Raw genomic sequence first — 17,760 nt, forward strand, 5'->3', positions numbered from 1 at the left:
TCAGAAGGTCAGCGGTTCGAATCCCTGCGACGGGGTGAGCTCCCGTTGCTTGGTCCCTGCTCCTGCCAACCTAGCAGTTCGAAAGCACATCAAAGTGCAAGTAGATAAATAGGTACTGCTCCGGTGGGAAGGTAAACGGCGTTTTCTTGCGCTGCTCTGGTTCGCCAGAAGTGGCTTAGTCATGCTGGCCACATGACCCGGAAGCTGTACGCCGGCTCCCTCAGCCAATAAAGCGAGATGAGCACTGCAACCCCAGAGTCGGCCAGGACTGGACCTAATGGTCAGGGGTCCCTTTACCTTTACCTACAGCAGAGCAGTCTGCTGTATATGAGTAGGTTGCTTCTGTGAAGTGGAACCCTGAGCTCTCCAGGTTCCAACTCATGGCGACGGCCTACACATACACTCAGTGGACTGTGCTGCTGGAGATCTGTTTTCAAATGAATGGGCAATACTGTGAATGGACCAACATGGGGAACTACAGTGGAGATGGTGCCTAAAGATACCCCAAATTTAACAGTCTTAATGCCTTTGCTGCTCGTGGTCAGCTAGGAAGAGAGAAACATCAGCATTCATCAATGCACAGACTTGAGGTAAGGTACTTGGGTATTTATACCCTTTACAACAGATCCAAATCCAGCTCCCAATGTTGTGAAAAGTCAGCAATCTGGCCCCTGAGTGAACATCTCTTGGCCCACCAGTTACTAATAATCTAAGGCAAAAGAAGGGAATGGAAAAAGGAAAAGGTGTTGCTGGTTAGCCATTTGGTGTTGGGAGGGAAGAAAGATTGGCAGGGGCACCTCTTATTCCCCAGTCCAAGTGTTGTTCAAAGAACATGAGTGAGGACCAAGGTTTTTTTAAAATGAGGGCAGAGTGTCCTTCCTTGCTTTCAGTACAGATTCTTCTGAGAAAGCAGAACTCTTCCCCCCCCCCCCCCGTGAAACTGTGAATTGCTTAATCAAAGTGGAAGTCACGGCTGCTCCCAGTGTCACTTACTTTCTTTCTGAATTCATGAGCCCTGCCTATTACATTTTTGTTAAATACACACATATAAAATATTTGCATTAATTCTGTAGATATTCTACTTATATTAATAGCCCCTTAAATCCTTATGACAGAATGCCGCCTTTGTAGCTTTAGACCATATAAATAGTTCTAAATACTGGGCTGACTTTCACTTCTTCAGGATAATCTTATGATATCCTTAATACTGAATGGTGGCTGCAGATATTTCCACTAAGCCCTTTTAAGACCTAAATTGGGGTCACTTTGAAGGGGGGGCCACTGTGGGGGCTTGTCTCCTTGCATTTAATAGCAGTGTGAGTGAGACCATGAATTTGTGCCCATTTCTTAAACTTGTTCTTGTTCTTAAATTTGGTTAATATAACATTCACTGGAGGATGTTATGAAAGTCTCTTTCATTGCTGACAAGACATCTTGGGCAATGTGGCTGATTGGAAAATGAGGAATTCTCAAGACGACACCCCAAACAATTAGTGTTTTGTTCACTAAGTGTTAGGAAGAAGAGGCTGGGCCGTTTGCCACTGTGAAATTGGTGGTTGTCAGACAGCTGTCTTACCCATTTAGAAACAACTAATGCTAATTGTGCATAATCCTCTCATAAGGAATCAGTTGGCCCAACTGCCAATAAGCACTGTTTATGAAGCCTGTAAGTCATAGTTGGATGCACAGCAGTAGCAGCTTCCATTAATCTGGTCATTTATTTTCTCTCCGGAGATTGCAGAACTCAATGAAATAATTGGGTCTTTCCAAGTTTCCCGTAACAGAAATGTTTAAAATATAGCCTAGAAAAGAAATATTGTAGCATTTTTACCTAGCTCTTCTCTTGAAAAGCTTCCAGAGTGGCTTTCTGATTAATAAAAACAAGAGAGTCCTGTCATCAGGGTCTCAGTCTACAAGACATAAAAGGAAAAAAAGGAATGAAGAAGGAAGGAAGGGGAGAAAGGCAAATGTGGGTCTTAGTTCTTAAAGATACAGTTCTTAAAATGATAGCCCAGGATGGAAACAGTTCAGCTTTGCTCTCTAAGGGCTATGAAAAAGTCCTGAAAAATCTGTTTCAGACCATGGAGAGAAACAGCCAAGGAAATCAGACAGTACTGGGCCAGAGGAATCAATGATCTGATTAAAATATAGGGCAGATTTTAATCAGGCATAAGCGATGGGGGGATGCGTTGAAAGTGTTGTTTTTTGAAACAGCCTTGTTCAAAAACTCAACTGTTGGGCAGAGGGACAAATCATGGTTTGATGGGGCCTCTAGTGGGCTTCTTTTACATGGAGAGTCCCCAATTAACCCCAGTGGACTTAACTGGCAGTAAGTCAGGACAGACATTTAAATTTCCTGCATCCTGAGAGCAATGCTATATTGGGGGGGGGGGCAGCTTTTGGACACTGTCAGAAATGTAAATAGCATCTCTAAGCTGCCCCACTACTCAGCAGAGCACAGGAAAGGGGTGAGGTTAGTGATGGGCCCTACTGGTGCACTGGGGTCCTGGCAACTGCCCAAGGAGTGCTGAAGCCAGTTCTGGCTGGTTGGCAAAAGATGAAATACCTATTCCAATATGCATGGTGGGTTAGGTTGGAGGATGGTAAAGAGTACTGCAACTCTTGATGTGGCTACCAGATAGTTTGCTAATTTGTATGACTTCTCCAGTTGGATCTTTTATTATGCCTAAATATTTTTCAAAATTTTTCCTGTCCAGACAAACTAGATTTTGTACCCTTTTGAGACATAAATCAATTTATTTGTCTTGTCCCTGTTTTTAATATTAAAGGCTAAATCTTGGTTACCGGCCCTGATCCCTTGGGCATAGACAAGCCTGGAGTCCACATAAATAATAACATCCAAAGTAGGCTTCACAAAACATTTAGTAGAAATATATTTATAGAGCATACAAAAGGTGACTTTGCCAAAGCTTCTGCTTTTGATCTTACTGGTGTAGTCTTATCACTTCCATTTCACACAAGCAAAAAAACTTATCTTTCTTTCTAATGGCTTCTGTTAGCTTTGAAACTGGTTTCAGTTAAATATGTTATCTCAATTTTATGTGAAAATTGACCATTTAATTATATTTTGTTGGAATAATCATGGTTTTGCTGTCGTCATCCCTAACAGATTTTATCTTGGAGAAACCATCTGATATCAATCTAAAAGTTGAAAGGAGAGGTGGTTCAAAACATTTTCAGCTTTGGTCACTGCTGTGTGCCATTCAAAAGCAACTTGCCATACCACAGGCAAGAAGACAAACAAAGCACTTTCAGCTCCTTATGCACAACCAACACATGGTGTTCTACAGCAGAGATTGTTGCAAACCTACTAATTCTCTATATCATTTTCCCAGTTATAAAAACCTCCAGATGTGTCACACATGACTTGATTGATTTCATGTCTCTCTGTTTAATCTGACCAGGTTGCCAGATTACCTATGTCAACCAGGAGAAATTATGAACTATAGCAGTTTGGACTTCAGGACAGTATTATCTTCATTTACCCATTTCTTGTTATTCTGTCATGCTTCCATGTGACAACTAATCGCATCAAAAACCACTGCCTATCAAAAACAATTGCTTGATAGACCTTTTTAAATAAATAAAAAAAACTGGACACTGTGCTGATAAAATTCTTTGAATCAAACTAAAGTGTTAATGCTGCAGGGAATAGTCCTGGTGTATTGACTGGAATCATGCTCTGCTGTGTTGAAGTTCAGCACTGAAGCGTAGGTTAATGTGGCTAACTAGAAATTTACATTTTGTGGGGGGAGAAAACCTAGACTTTATCCAAATAAACTACCTTTTATTGTAAATTTAAAATGTTTTTTTTAAAACTCTCTCTCTCTCTCTCTCTCTCTCTCTCTCTCTCTCTCTCTCTCACACACACACACACACACACACACACACACAGGCTAAGTGATTATTAGTACATTGTTTTTGTAAATGAAAGAGTGTGCCATACAACAACTAGGACTGCATACACACCACACACTAAAAGCATTCTCCCCGCCCCCAGATAATCCTTAGAACTGTCATTCATCCCTCACATAACTATAATTCCCAGCAGCCTTAAACTACAGCTCCCAAGAAACCAATATTTACATATGCTACACTTTTAATGAAATGTATGCAAGGCTTCATTTGAGTTCATGCACCTGTCATCTTATGAATTAAGCAATGGAGACATGTGACACAAATAATGGAATAGGATGGGTTTCTTCATGCTTATGCCAACTGTATTACTCCATGTCTGGCTGCAAGCCATTGTTATATATGCAGTTTACTTATAACCAATGTCAATCTCAAGCATCATTTAATGCACAAAGAGTCCTGTTCATTCAAAGCGAATTACACCTCAGTACAAAGTGCCAGCAAAAAGCCCTTAAGTGTTGTCATCAGTACAGGCTCTTAAATGCTTAATGGGCTGAGTGCTTGTTTTATATACTTGTATGGGTTTCATATTCAAATGGTTCCTTTTAGCTTCTTTTTTAAATCCTGCATAGCATTTTAGTTATGTGCATTTTAATTCTTGGTTCCTTATACTTTAGAACAGGCACGTCCAACAGGTAGATTGAGATCTACTGGTAGATCACTGCTCCCCAGAAGCCTTGCACCCCAAGAAAAGTGGTCTTCCTCTTTCCTAAAAAAACAACTTTGACCTGAACCCAAAAAAGGGGGGTAGATCTCCGCCAGTTTTAACTTTGTGAGTAGATCGCAGTCTCTTGGGAGTTGGCCACCCCTACTTTAGAACAGTTCTTCAACAGCAACATCAGTTTTAATTGCTGGAGCAATCCAAACATCATTTACGGTAGTTGTCATCTTCTGCTTCCATCTGTTTAAGAACATTACGGGTTGTCTGTGGCAATGGGAGTGTCAAACTAATACCTAATTTCTTTAGATGTACCTTCGGAAATCAAGAGACTTAAGTTGACCCAATCGATCATTGGCAGAGCAATTGGCTAACATGAAACCTGCTGGTCTTGCTGCCAAGGTGGATGTGTGTGTATGGTGGGCAACCAGCTGGAAAGAAATGGAGTATGCCATCTCAGGGGCATGTTAGGTAAATGGGAGGACTTTGGATCCAACTCCAGCATGGCCCCTCCTCTCTGCCCCTGGGGTACAGATGACGGCCTCAGCTGAACCGTGAACTCATCAGGTAGCTTTAGTCAAACCACTGTCACTTTCAGCTCCTTTCCCCATGCCTGCAATTTAGGGATAGTAATACTGTGAATAGCATCTTAAAAAGCAGAGATACCACCTTGCTGACAAAGGTCCGTATAGTTAAAGCTATGGTTTTCCCATTAGTGATGCATGGAAGTGAGAGCTGGACCATAAAGTAGGCTGATTGCTGAAGAACTGATACTTTTGAATTATGGTGCTGGAGGAGACTCTTGAGAGTCCCATGGACTGCAAGAAGACCAAACCTATCCATTCTGAAGGAAATCAGCCCTGAGTGCTCACTGGAAGGACAAATCCTGAAGCTGAGGCTCCAATACTTTGGCCACCTCATGAGAAGAGAAGACTCCCTGGAAAACACCCTGTTGCTGGGAAAGATGGAGGGCACAAGGAGAAGGGGACGACAGAGGACGAGATGGTTGGACAGTGTTATAGAACATGAATTTGACTAAACTCTGGGAGGCAGTAGAAAACAGGAGTGCCTGGTGTGCTCTGGTCCATGTGGTCACAAAGAGTCAGACATGACTGAATGACTAAACAACAACAATACTGTAAAATTAATTGTAATGCTCTGAACACCTTTAATCACTAGGGAAGTTTGAAACCTTATTCTTTATCTTCTCCATTCTCTCTCTCTCTCTCTCTCTCTCTCTCTCTCTCTCTCTCTCTCTGCCTTCTAAATAATATGTTGCCTGTATGGGCTAAGCCATTAATGAATGAAATTACTGAATAAAGACAGAAGTAATTACTCTTCAAAAGCTCTTTCCCATTTCCTACTGGGCAAATTTGGAAATCTGGCAAATTTGAAAAACGTGATACCCTCCTCACCTTCCTCATGGCTCTAGTTTTGTTTTTCAGCAACGATCTAGACAGTTTAAAGAGTGTCAATTTGTAATGACAAAATGTATTTTGACCCAGAAACCTCTAAATAGAAGCCAGAGCAACCAAGCTGACAGCAGGTTCACAACAGACAATTAATTTAGAAAGTTATCAGTCAGTAGAAAATTTGCTTTTGTTTACATCTGTGAAACAGATGGCCAAATACAAGATTATTTGATTAGATCTTTTATGCCTGTTTGAAATTAATTCAGCACCGAATTATTTGAAAAAACTTGTGTGATATACTTAACACAATCTAACTAAGGAGATTTATGGCAGCAACATTGTTCTTTGATGTGAAATTGGGAAACTCCCAGAACATATTAAATTATGCATCTGGTGACTGCCAAGTATATGAGGTGTGACAATACACCAATATAAATGCTGCCATCTATTGATGTATGATAGCTACTGTTTTTTCAACCATTATCTTATTTTACTCTAATCTGTCATTACAAAGCACTTGCAACAATTACTTGCTCCTCATTGAAGTACTCTAGACCAAATTCTCCAATATAACCTCTCCGTGTGTTTCTATTTTGAGTTGTTGAGCATCTGACTCTTATTCTGCCAAGATCTACTAGTTACTTTTCTGCTGACCACATAGGACATTTGGCTCATCCTTAAAATGCAGTCCAAAACTGAAAAGTTCTAACTGCACTGCAGTTCATGGGGTAGACCATGCACATTTTCTTATCCCAATTTATGTTTTCCTTTAAACAATCAATTTATGGACTTCTCTATGGGTGCATCAACAGAAAGTCTTGCACAAGCCCATTGGAACACATGAAACTTGCTTAGAAAGAGTTCCTGGCTCCATTTGAAACATGGAGAGAGACTCGGTGGTTTAGACCTCAGAGCCACCCACGTCCCGTTATGGAGAGACACTACCTTCTTGTAACCCAAGCTTGCTTGAATTTCATACCTAAATGATACACACATTGCAACAGTCTCTCCTCTTTGCTTTCCAAACCAAAGGATAGGAGCATGACAGTTTGACTGTTTATTTTATGAAGGAACTCAGTAACGCTTTACAGCTGTTTTAACTGCTTCATGAAAAGTAAATAATTTGATCTGCCCACATGAGTCTGAATTAATTCCCTCTTTAGAAACGTTCTAGAGGCTTTCCCCCAACTTCCTAACTGGGTGAGGAATATGTTACAAAAATATAACGCATTTTGCAGAGGACGCAATGTACTCTGGCTATCAACAACTGAAGTGGCTACTTTCTTTACTCTTAAGTAGCATCGTTTTGCTGTCACTGGGAAATATCTGATTCTAAGCAAGAAAGTTCTGCTGATAGTTACAAGTATTTGAGAGGGCAGAGTAGAGTAAGGTGGTTTATATTTTGGAAAAGAGGACAAAAGCAATCTGATTATATAATATTTACAAAATATATGAACTTCTAGAGCTAGAAGGCCCAACCAGTCCCGTCTTCTGCACTAAAGCAAAATGATTTCTCTACTATATATGCTATTTATACCTTAAGGCTAGACCAGCTCAGTTGAAAGCACTGGCAGCAAATTTCACTAGGATCAGAACCAGATACCAGCTCAGGGGGTTATAAATACTCAACTCCATTTTGAGGAAATCATTAAGGAGACCCTGAATTCTTCTTTGGATTGGATTCAAATCTGAGCTGGAGAAGAATTCCTGATTTACATCCCATCTAGCCTTCCAATCCCAAAATGGAGAATGAGAAGGAAGGAAGTGGGTTGGGGGGGTACAACTTTCTGAAGTTGTATTGACTTGTCTATTTCCAACCTGGTACATTTTCTGAGCAACTGGAACACAAATCCCAGGGGAAGTTTCCCATTTTCCTTTGATACAGATCCCCCAGGACTTGAGTTGACAAATCCTGATGCCACAGGTCAGTGAGTCTCATTGGGGGATGGAGTTGAACCAGACTCCAATCCTTCATGAGCCTCGCTGCCTGCTAAGGCTTTATTGGCTGCAGACTTCTGCTTTAACAGGATAACATGGATTTTGAAATGTTTTTGTGCTCCAAATTCTTTGAAGCTACAGTCTAAACAGGTAGAGACAGATAGCAAGAAATGTGGTGGCTGGTTTTATTGGACGGTCTTGAAGTACAGAGTACTAATTTCAGATTGAAACATTTCTTCAGGTACAACGTTGCCTCCCCCTTTCTTCTTCGAAACATGCATTCCTTGGGGAGCAAGGAGGCTGTGTGAGGGAGTTAGATTGTGCACCAGGCTGTGATTGTTGAGGCAGAAGGGATCTATCCTGATTAAGAGGGAATTTCCTGTCTCTTTTAAGGACAGCTATAAAGGACTTTCCCACTGAGAAGCGGGAGTAAGAGAACTATAGAAGAGAAAAATGAGGATGAAGTATTATAGAAAGGGTGGGTGAAAACAGGTGGGAGGGTAGCCGTATCAACTGACAGTCTGTTGCAATATCAAATCCCTCTTATTTAGCAGCAGGCATTCAGCTGGAAATATTTGATGGCAGTATTAACTTGAGTTGGTGGGATTTCAAATGCAATTCCTCACTGTATTGCAATGTAAGGTAGATAAATGGAGGACTATATACCCAAAACAAAGGACACCTGATTACAAACTGTGTAGTAGAGCAGTGCAAAACTAATATATGTATGCTATTTAATGGAGCTCAAAGCCATACAATCAAACTGTCTAGGGAGAAAATGAAAATTTCTATTATATTTTTAAACATTTACATTATTTAAACACTGAGTTGTAGAAGTTTTGTACCATTACAGGGCCTGTCTTTTGCTTTTCCAAGTACAGAGTAGCATCTGTGAATGGGTATTGTAAACTTTTGAATTTCTTTTCATATCTCAACAGTGCATTCTGTAGAATTCATCTCTATTGAATCTTGTTTCCATCAGTTCAGTCAAACTTGTGTTACACAACATGATAAAATTTCCTCTGATGTGCTCCTATACATTATCTGAGAGACTCTGCAATGAATTGAGCTTCATTAAATTCAGCTACAATAAAATTAGTGGAAGTTGGACAGTGGAAGTTGGACAGTGTCTCTAATAGAACACACTTGTAAAGTGCAAAAAGGGTGGCATCTTATTGTGTCTATGGGCTTTGCTCATACAACAGGGCTTCATCTTCCACTCCTCCCTCCTGTAACCTCCATGTGCCTCCTCAATCTGTGCTCTAGAGTATGGGGGACCTCCAGAACAGATTGGGAAGGAGAGGAAGAAGAAGTTCCATTGCATGAGCAGAAGTTCACCAATGTGATGTTGAATATCATCCAAGATGTTAGAGAACGAGTTACGACTTGAAGATGGCAATATGCCATCTTTTTGGTAATACAACATAGGCACATCCCCAGATCAAAGGTCTATATACAAAGTTCTTTTGTCTGCTCACAGTTAGATGAACATTTCAGAAATAAGGGACTTTTGGTGTTTGGTTTTAATACTTTTGTTGTTGTCATGTTCTGAAAAAATGGCCTACTCTAGTCCATCTTCACATAATTAGTAGGATTTGTAACTCCCACTTGGGTGGGGCTAGTGAGACAGTTGTCTTTAATTGCGCAAAAGCTGAATTATTGCCTTTAAAGACACAGGTACAGTGGTACCTCGGGTTAAGTACTTAATTCGTTCCAGAGTTCCGTTCTTAACCTGAAACTGTTCTTAACCTGAAGCACCACTTTAGCTAATGGGGCCTCCCGCTCCTGCTGCGCTGCCGGAGCACGATTTCTGTTCTTATCCTGAAGCAAAGTTCTTAACCCGAGGTAACATTTCTGGGTTAGTGGAGTCTGTAACCTGAAGGTTATGTAACCTGAAGCATATGTAATCCGAGGTACCACTGTACTTACGTTGTTTAAATGTAAAACAATTGTGAGCTGTGCTAGTTTAATATATCTAATCTGTGTATGCCACCACCCCATTAAAATCAAAGGCAAATAACTGGTCATTGGTGCACTATTGGATATAACAACTTCATGTACTTCTTAATGTAATATCTTGGGGCTGGCATGTGCTGTACTGTTTCACAGCTATGAAATGTTTACTGGCTTGGATATATTCTCCTCAAAACAGTAGGTGTTTCATGTATTGTTTTGGTGCCTGATGAAGACATTCTTATTTAGAAAAGCCTAACCAGATGCTTAGAACATTTGTACAAGTTTTCATTTGTTTAGGTCTAGTCGATTGCAGTTTTAACCTTTTGGATGTTGTAAATTATGGTTGTAATTTTTTTAGTGGAAATTTTTGTTTTAGCTTTTTTGTAAAAAAATCGCTTTGAGATTTTTTCCTACAATCAAGCAGTATATACATGTTATGAAATGATAGAATAATGATATTTTAAAAGGTGCTCAGGATTATGCAGAAGAAGACTGAAAAGAAAAGGAGGCAGTGACAGGGTTATGGGGGCTGAGAGACATGCATGAGCTGTGTCAGGGTGGGTATACTAATGCAGCAAACATTCCTGTGTAAGAATATCTGATCAGGGTGCATTCATGACCTCCACTAAAATTAACTACTGAGGCTTCACATGCCAGCATATATTTCACCCTCCACTGTACATCCTTTGACAAAGAAGAGCAGGCTGCATTGTAAATGGATATTCTACCTTCCTTTTAAATATTATGCCAATAAGTATGAATTTCCGGGTCCCAGCTTGTGAGCGAAGTAAATTTTCCTATGATCACTATAAAAGAGTAAGCAGTTCGTAGCTTGGTTTTGTTCTCATTACTGTGGTGTTACCCTGAGGTTGATGTTGTCTGTTTGAGATTCTGAAATTCAGTTTCCATGTTTATTGTGAATTCCTGTCTGTGACCTTTTTCAGATAAGCTTTTCAGATTTGTTTGTTTGTTTTAAAGGAGTAATACATGAGGACTCTAAAGCTAGCTTAATGCATGCAAGCTGTATTGTAAGAGAATTATGTGAGAAGAGGCTTCCAGGGCCAGCCCTACCATTAGGCAGAGGGAGGCAGCTGCTTCAGGCAGCTGATTTGGAGCCTTGAGAAATGTCACATATTGTTAGTTATTTAATTGGTGTGGTGGTTGTATCTTTACAGCGGGAGTGGCATTTGTGGGATTTTCTGCCTCAGATGTCAAAATAACTTGGCTGGCTTTGATTATTATCATATACCTTGATGTAAAGGGAAGCACTATTTATTTTGCCTCAGGCTGCTAAATGTCTTGGACTGGCTCTGAGGTCAGAAAAAAATCATTTTCTGGAGGCAGAAAAAATCCTTCAGGCAGTTAAAAGTATTGCTGCTACTCACCCAAGGCATGTGTTCCATCTATACAGACAAGTTTCTATTTCTGATACCCTTTAAAAATAAAAATAAAAGATGATTGCGTGCACATATACCTGGAAGTGCTTATTCTGATAGTGAAGGTTGCTACACATGTTTGAATTGCACTTTTTCTATAACAAATACAAGCAGCATATAGCAAGAATATGTACACTGTTAAATATCATAAAGTTTTAAAGGAACTCAAATTCCTGCAGGCAAAAAAGATATAATTTTAAAAAATGAGTAAGATTTAAAAAGGGGTAACTGCTATTTCTTTATACACCCATGCTTCAGAAGCCTGTGCAAGGAAGGCAATTGCAGAGTCAAATAAATCAATGAGGTATATGGAAAGCATAAAGTACCTGGTTTGTGGGGAGAGGAGGATGCCCAGGAGTATTAAGAATAATGGAAATACATACGAGAGTCCTATTTTGTTGAGGACAGAAGTTAAGACCCAAGATGCATTGCAGTAAGGAAGTTCACATTTCTGAACTGTGTTAAAGTGTATGGAATAATTTTTTGTTTCATAAGCACACATCTGCACAGAAGTTTGAAATTAGTTCAGAGGTGAATCTAATACCTTCATATGTATTGGGATTTTTTGCCCAAATACCTAGAAATGTTATGCTGACTTCTGAGAGTGGCTTGGGGGTAACACAACCAGTGCAATTTGATCATAAGATTTTGCCAGTGTTTCTGTATGACAAAAACGGTTAGACTGTAAATTATGCAAGCCTATATCATTTTTTGAAACATGACAATACTGTCACTTGGCTTCTCCCCCCCAAGTTTAATTAAAAGCGTATTAGTTAAGTAAGTTTAAATAAATGTTAAAAATTAAGAACTAATCAAAAAATTGTAGCACAGTTACTTGTTATATTGTTATTCCATCATTCCTCAGCGGTTGTCTTGTTTGCTCAAGTGGGAGAGGACACTTAGCATGGAGAAAGTCTCCTAATGGAATTTCAGAAGAAGGGGCCCATTCCTTCATTCCCCAGATGACTTCTTCTCTTTGTGAAAGGGGAACAAGCTGTGGCAGGGGCTTAAGAGGAATCCTGGATTCAGGAGAAGACAACTTTCCCTCACAGAAGGTGTCCTTCTCTCAAGTAGAACAAACACACTCAAAAGAACAAAATTCCCACCTCTCCCCTTCCTGTTTTTCTTCACAGTAACCCTGTGAAGCAGGTTAGGCTGCAAGGTAGTGATTGGCCCAAGATCACTCAATGAACTTCATCATGCCTGTGTGAGAATTTGATATACCATCCAACACTGGCATACCACGTCCTAATCCAACACTTTAAGCACTACATTACTCAACTAAGAGGCCAGCTGAGAGAACATTGACATTAAAATATGATTCAGCAGCAAGGTATTCAAAAGCAAAAGTACCAGTTGGCAATACTTTAAAATAGGAGTCAAGTAACTGGAAGTTCCTAAGCCAAGTTTAGCCCCTTGAGGATTATTTAGCGCCAACTGAGAGTGAAAGGAGTTGAGACAAGCGTGGCATCTTGTAGATTCATAATTTGATGGCAACAGGGAGTGGGAGTTTAAGGCAGAGGGATCATCTCTCACTCCCAATTTAAAATTGCCCTTTAGGTAAATTAAGTTTTGACCAGGGCTGTGTTTTACACTTTATTTTGCACTTGAGATTGTGACAAGCAGGAAATGTGAATGTTCCTGTGAGGATCACCTCAGAGTGCTGATGCTAAGTTTAAGCATAGTGTGAATCTCAACAGTCCCTTGTGGTTTTAGATAGCACCATGAGAGGCACTGCATTTTAACACATGTTTTTTCTTTTCTTTTGCGGGGCTTTTTTTCTGTGACTAACCTTGTCAGCCATCAAGGAGCGGAGCACACTCTTTAGTCAGTTCTAATTATGGTATTTGCTATCAAAAATACAGTGCTCAGCTGTTACTGTGGTATCTCCTTGAGTCATACTCATGAGTGTCTGATTCACAAACATCTCTTCAAAGGAAAATGTTCAGAGGGACAGCAGAAGAAAATGCATTTCATTGTTAGTAACTGGCAATGAGAAGCAAAGTCAGGAACACAGGCATTTCATTACAGAAAGTAGTTGTGTGTGACAAATAAAAATTTCCAAAGGAGCTTCCAAATGCACTTTTGCTTTGCACTTATGTGTGTATAAACCATTCTTAATTGTTCTTGATTTATTTTTTAATTAAAAATATTTATAACCCAGCCCTCATCTGTATGAACAAAGACAAAAGAATAGCTTGCTGGATGAGACCAAAGGCCCATCTAGTTCAGCATCCTGTTCTCATAGTGGAAAACTAGATGTCTGTGACAAGTTTGCAAGCAGGACCTGAGAACTCTCCCCTCCTGCGCTTTCCAGCAGCAGCTATTCAGGTGCATAATAGCCTGAAAGTGGAGGCAGAGCATAGCCATCATGACTTGTAGCAATTCATAGCTTTATCCTCCATGAGTTTGTCTAATCCTCTTTTAAAGCTACCCACACTGCTGGCCATCATTACCTCTCATAGAAGCAGAATCCATAGTTTAACCATACACTCTGTGAAGAAATACTTTCTTGCGTCTGCTCTGAGTCTTCCAGCGTTTAGCTTCAATGAATGTCCACAAGTTCTAGAAAGATGAAGAAAAGCTTCTGTCTATCCCCTGCCTCCTTACCTGTACTATTTTATACATTTCTGTCATCCTGCCTCTTACTCACCTTTTCTCTAAAATGAAAAGTCCCAGTGACCAGGATCCCAGTGGAGGTTTACTCAAGTGAAACCATGGTTTGGTAGGTTTCTTTCCCCACCCCACCCCTTCTCCCGTCAAGTAAAGCATATTTCCTGAGCGGGCCTCTTGCTCATTTATCATGTCACTCTTTTAAGCTTTTAAGAAATTGAAGTTCAGCTCAGCGCTTGATTAATGAGTTTGTCAGCTTGATGAAACTAAGGGTAAATAAATGTGCTTAGTTTTTAACAAAATTTCCATGGGAACTTTTGTGCACATGATAGAAGAGTCTTTTGTCTACTGAATAAATCCAGTTCACCTGTCATAACCAGTTCATTGTTCTGGGCCCTCCAAAAGTTGTGGGTGTGTGACAGTCAAAGCATTTGACAAGGCCACATGTTTGACAGCCACCCTTACATATTTTCCCCAACTTGTGCCTTTAAGCTTCCGAATTTTAGAATATAGTTGTTTCCTTAGGTCTTACTCTTGTTTTCTTACAGGCAGTGTCCTGTTTATATTGACTTTATGAGGTCATCTGTCAGAACTTTGATTGCTCTGTCTTTAGTCTTTCAGCAGTGAACTGAAAAATGCTGGGTTATATTTGGAAAAACAATATTGACCTGGCACATCCCTAATTCAAACCCAGAGTATGAAAAGGGTGTGCGTGGAACTCTTTTTCACATATAGCTCTTTCATCATATATGTGTTAGAGGCAACTGTTGTGATTTAATAGTAGTTTTTTTTAATCCATGAATACATGTTTTTAGCATCATTTGAAAAAAATCTACAGGGAACAGAAGGTCCATATTGGACGACAGCAATCATGCAGAGGCACAGGGTTCAGTTTTGAACAGCCAGAATTGGAGCATAAGTAAACTATTGTCCTTCCTTGCCAATTATAGCTCCTCTCCCCAAGTACTTCTCCATCCCTGCCCTCCCACCCCCGCCAGCCTAAGCCACTTTCATTATCCGAGGAACAAGGGAAACATTGAAAGGTACCTTTTGCTGAGCCAGACCACTAGTCTACAGAAGGTGCAGGGTACCTTTGGCTATCCATATGTTGTTGAATTACAACTCCCATCATTCCTGGTCATTGGCCATGCTTGTTGGGTGTGATGGGAGTTGTAGTTCAGCAACATCTAGCTCTCCAGGATTTCAGACAGGAGTCTACTCTAGCCTTACCTAGAAATTCCAAGGATTGAATCTGGAAAGCATGGAACAGCAAACACAGATGCGCTATCAATAAGCTACAGCCCTACCTGAAAGCTTGACTGGGATGGAGGAAAGCACTTGAGGTGGTAGACAGAAACTATGGGAAGAGTAAGCTAGAAATGGAAACTGCCACTCTCAAATCTTGCTTGTCCCTTGCTGGCAAGGCACTTGCTTTGCCTTCAGAAAGTCACAATTTTAATTTCTTGCATATCCAGTTAAAAGAATCTCTGGTAGAAGAACTGGAGAAAGTCTGGACTTGAGACTTTGGACTGCACTGCCAGTCATGAGTGGACAGTTCCAGGGTTGATGAAGTCATGGTTTGGTTCATTATAACACTTTTTCAGAACTCTGTGCAATGCTTCAGAGTTTTTGACTAGATTCAGTTACTTAATGTCTTGTTAAAAATTGATACATAGATTGTTGTTGTTGTTGTTGTTGTTGTTGTTGTAAACAGTAATAAGCATAATATTCCCAGTTCTGTCACTGTGTCTATCTATTTGTTGATCTTTTCAGACACTTGAACTTGTTAATTGCAATGCAGATTTTGACTGGTTTATCAATGGACAATGGGGAAATGCTGGGCATCACATGATGCTATCTTCTGCAATAACTGAGCTAGGGCTAGATTGATGAAATTCCTAGGGTCTTGCAAAACTGGAGGAAGCTGCAAACTCAAGCAATCTCTTGCCTGTATTCGGCAATGCTTCCATAATTAGCTTAATGCGTGCAAGAAGACCTTGCAATTCATGTAAAGTAAGGTGTTGCTTAAAATGAGCTGTGTCCTTGGTAATTTAGCATTCATAGAATTGTGCTGTAAAGCAAAAACACAGGCAACATCTCTTCCTTCCACTACAAATAATTCTATTAGATTCAAATATGCATATGGTCGAATAATTTTGTATTCAGCAAATGGATGGTATTAATAACAATTCTCATTTTCAAATGTGTCAAGATGTAGCTTTTCCCCTGTCCTTTTCTAGACTGTATCAGCTCATATCTAAACTATTTTCTTTTTGGCTAATACAGTATGCTGAGCATTCTGTGTCTATCTGAGTTTGTAACTAAATAACAAAGTTGTTCATTGTAATTCTATCAACTCCTTTATTAGTAGCAGTTTTTTTGGTATTGCGTTTAGTTAATCTTTCCAGTGCATTAAAGAACTAGGTTTCCAAGAGTGATGTAAAAGTGATATGACAAGAGGATGGTTTGCATGAAGGGGGCAGGGGCGGCTTTGATTAAAAATATGAAAATCATAGCAGTGACAAAATGAAATGACCTGCTAAACATCATTCATCCTGCCTGCCTAGATCTGATGAATTACTGTTATTTGGACAGCATTTACCAATGAATTCTTCAATGTCATTATAAATGTTCCAAAGCACATTTTACCATTACATGCAGATAGTTGCCAGTGTATCCATGCAACACTGGATTTAGGGTGGTGCTGGTGGTCCGTCCCCGTTCCCCCCCCCCCCAGGGTGCCAAGACAAGGGGGTGCAGAATGGAAGGCGAGAGGAAGGAGGGCATGAAAATAAGAAATATTGGGGGGCACCAAATTTTGCAACACTCAGGGTGCCATACAACCACAGTCTGCCCCCTGCCACATGGTTCTTTCTGGGGTGTGAAGATGGCTGACTTTTTCTTTGAAGAATTGTGTTTAAACACAATATTCTTTCTTGACTAAAAGAGCTTGTTCCCTAAGAGTGTTTTTGCAACATGCAATATAACTCTGCAACGATCAAATATCTCGTCTCTGGTCTATATGTGCTTTTGCATTCTTAAAATTAATGCAAGCAAATGTCTTATATTTTATGTGCAGGATAGAATTACCATACAAAGGTTACTCAGGTTATGTCACCAATTAGCGCAGTACTGTCAGCCATTTAAAAAATGGCTATATCATTCATACATAGGATATTTTTTTAAAAAATGGAATATAACTTGGATATGAATTTTATCAAAGTAGGAACTTTTCCAATTTCTTTCTGAAGTCTTTACATAGAAAAATTGCAAAGTATATTCAGGATTAATATATAAATCCTTTAGAAACAATATTAGGCGTTACCAGTGAAGATATCCATAGATATATGAGGTTATTTTAGGATGAATGGGATATATGTTTCACAAATCTAATTTGGGATACCAGCTTTGGAACTGTGAGCTGGTAATGTGTAAGGAGAATGTTTCACATGTAAAGTGAATAGCAATATCATTTAGGTTTCTTGCTATCTGCATCCAAAAAGACTTTAGCAATTTAAATAAACCTAACTGATTTTAAAATACTGTGGATCATTTACAGAATTTTTTTAATGTAAAAATGTCTAATGTTTGCTGCAAAAAATATGCTTCAGCTTTTTCAGTACTAGGACATTGAATTCTTTAGCATAAATAGAGAAATTCAGCCCAGTCTCTCTTGCAGACTGTTTAGTTCCATGTCTGATAACCCATTCAGGCTTTAGCATGTTTAGAAGCTTTCTTTAGTTTCCTCCAGCTCTGATGTCAAATTTCTCTATACAAGAAAGACCTGCTATAATAAGCTGAATACTTGATT

The 17,760-nt window shown here is 39.7% G+C and overlaps 1 protein-coding gene across 8 annotated transcripts in view; it reads left to right on the plus strand.

Moving 5' to 3' along the window:
• The window catches only part of NAV2 (neuron navigator 2), a 525,889-nt gene that overhangs the window by 322,777 nt on the left and 185,352 nt on the right, over window positions 1–17,760 (plus strand). The window lies entirely within an intron of this gene.

This window comes from Podarcis muralis, chromosome 1, assembly GCF_964188315.1.
Source record: "Podarcis muralis chromosome 1, rPodMur119.hap1.1, whole genome shotgun sequence".
Taxonomy (NCBI): Eukaryota; Metazoa; Chordata; class Lepidosauria; order Squamata; family Lacertidae; genus Podarcis; species Podarcis muralis.